This window comes from Neophocaena asiaeorientalis, unplaced genomic scaffold (genome assembly GCF_003031525.2).
Source record: "Neophocaena asiaeorientalis asiaeorientalis breed wild unplaced genomic scaffold, Neophocaena_asiaeorientalis_V1.1 scaffold67, whole genome shotgun sequence".
NCBI classification, from domain to species: Eukaryota; Metazoa; Chordata; class Mammalia; order Artiodactyla; family Phocoenidae; genus Neophocaena; species Neophocaena asiaeorientalis.
This window is the reverse complement of record NW_020173731.1, coordinates 10,805,792-10,808,424: the sequence shown is the minus strand read 5'-3', so window position 1 is coordinate 10,808,424 and position 2,633 is coordinate 10,805,792.

Here is a 2,633-nt window from a genome sequence, read left to right as displayed (position 1 = left end):
GTATATGTCCATGACTCTCTCTCGCCCTGTCAAAACTCACCCTTCCCCCTCCCCATATCCTTAAGTCCGTCTGGAGAGGAGTTTTTGGTGGAACAAAAGCTCCAGTTGAAGCTCATTTCTTTGTTTCACTAGCAAACATGCCTGGAGGGAGGGTGCAGTGATTTCCATGAAGTGTAGTATTGGACAGGATACATTAAATTTGGAAAAATTCTAGGGCATATTCCACTTGGCTTACTTTGGAAAGGGTGCCTCCATTCGCCCTCAGGACAACCACTAGTTTATGACAGCCAGTTTGCCCTTAATTTGGTGCCCTTTGGAATCCCCCGCCCCCCCATTCTTCTGCTTTTCTGAGATCAGGTTTTATTTTTCTCCTCCAAGGATACTGTCAAGGTTGTCTTCATTACCTAGTGGGGTATGCTTTTCAGAAGGACCAAGGTAGAAATTCTGACTGGTCTTAATATAGTTAGTTCTTGAAGGGGAGACACTGAGTTGTATAAATGAACGTGTGTGTGTGTGTGTGTGTGTGTGTGTGTGTGTGAGAGAGAGAGAGAGAGAGAGAGAGAGAGAGAGAGAGAGAGAGAGACGGGTATCTGTAGAGGTATAGAGGCACATTTGAGCCTCTCTCAGAGAACATGTAAAAGTTACCATGGGCCCGACGGCTGCTGTGGGTGCTTTTGGGTAGGGGAAGTGAACTGTCTTCAGCTAGTCATTACAGCCTCTGAATATGGGACTGAAATTTATACTTTTAGGGGATGTTTGCAAACTACCCTTAACACCTTTGGAAGCCAAGTCACTAACCACCTTCAGGCTCTAGTCCCCACTTCCTCTGTCTGCATGGATCAAAAGTCAGCAACTTCCCTTCTCTTCCTCTGACACATGATCCACTGGAAAATGGCGTCCAGCTTCTACTCTGCAGGGGAGGCCCTGACACTGTGTTCATTGAAGTTCCTTCCTTCCCTCTTGCACACATTCATTCAATAATCTGAGTGTGTCAGACCCTTTGGGGGACACAAAATGGATACTTGTATTTTATCAGTGGAAATAAGACATGGTTCAAACTCACCTCTGGCCCTTACCACCGCCCTGCCAATGGTACATTCTGAGCTGCCCTCAGTCTACCGCCTTGGTGGAGGTGCCTGTGTTTGCTGCAAATCTGTAGTCAGCTTGGAAACTCACCTTGTATCTATTCCCCTTCTCTTTCTTCTTCACTTCCCTTTCCCCCTTTCTTACTTCCTTTGAACTGAACTTCCCAATAAAATGTTAAATATAAGCTTCTGACTCAGGCATTTAAAAAAAAATTTCCCCTTAAGGAAACAGGCCCAAGATAGGACTCCATAAATATTTGTTGGGTAAATGAATGAATTGTAGGACAAGAGGTCAGGCTAGATAGTGTAGGATGAGAAACAGAGATACAGGAGCTAATTTGGAAAGGTCATAAATTGACAGGTCGTCTGCTTAGAGATGTTGACACAGGGGTTGTCTCCATTGCTTGCACACAGCAGAGACACATCATCCCCGATGTGGGAGAGGGGAAGGAAATGGAGAGAGGAGAATGAGAGAGGGAGAAGAGGGCTGAGGCAGAACTTGAGACACACTCACATTTAAGAATCAGGAGAAAGGAAAGGATCCCAGCCAGAGGCCTGGTGAGGCAAAGACGACCAGTGTTCATTCAAGCCCCCTTACACCGCCAGGCCACAGCTCACTGCATTTCCCACCCCCTATAGACAGGCATGGTCATGGACCACATTTTAGCAATGGACAGAATGGTGAACAAGACAGAGCCCCTGGTCCCATAGAGCTCAAGTCAAATGGATATAGAGAAGTGTCCCGCTGGTACTGGGCCTCTTTCAAACCTGGCCTGGGAAGACTTCTTACAGGAGCTGCCATACTCTATCCCTGTCCACAGGACAGTAGAATGACTCTGAAGTCCTAGGGGATGTAGGAACCACCAGGCAGACGGATCCCAGGGTTTTGAATCATCGACTCTTCAACTGGCCTCTCCATGAACGAGGAATACACTTTGATTGTGCTAAGGCACTGTGATTTGGGGGTTTCATTGTTATAGAAGCTAGTGTTATGTCATAACCTGGCAAGTGTTGAAAAGATGAGGGCAGATGTTGAAGCTGAGGAGAGGGGGCACACGATGGTCCTGAGGCCTGGACTTGTAGCTCTAAACCCTGATGTGTTTTACACACCCCAAGTGTGTGGGGTGTTGGGTAAGTTCTCACATAGCTTCTCTCCCCTTACCATCCTCTTAAGCACAAGTTCTTCTTTTAAGGGTTCCCCAGCCAAAGTCACTGAGACATGCTTTGGGACTTTCCTTAGAGAAAAGAGCAGACTTCACAGTCCTGAGGCCACCGACTCTCACACAGGACAGTCATCCCAGCCTCCCTCTTACAGTGAGATGCACGTGCTGGAGTTCTTTAGCTGAGAACAGACACAGTAGGAAGGACAGAAGCAGGGTACCTTGCGACCTTGGCACTGGGAACTTGGGAGCTCTCTCTGTGTGCCTGCCATGCACGGCTCAGCTCCAGGTGCCCCTCTGTCCTGTGGGGTCCCACTCAAGATTCCCATTCCCAGGAGAGAGAGTCTGACAGGTGTGACTTGAGGCCTGTGTCCTCCCCTGTAATGTC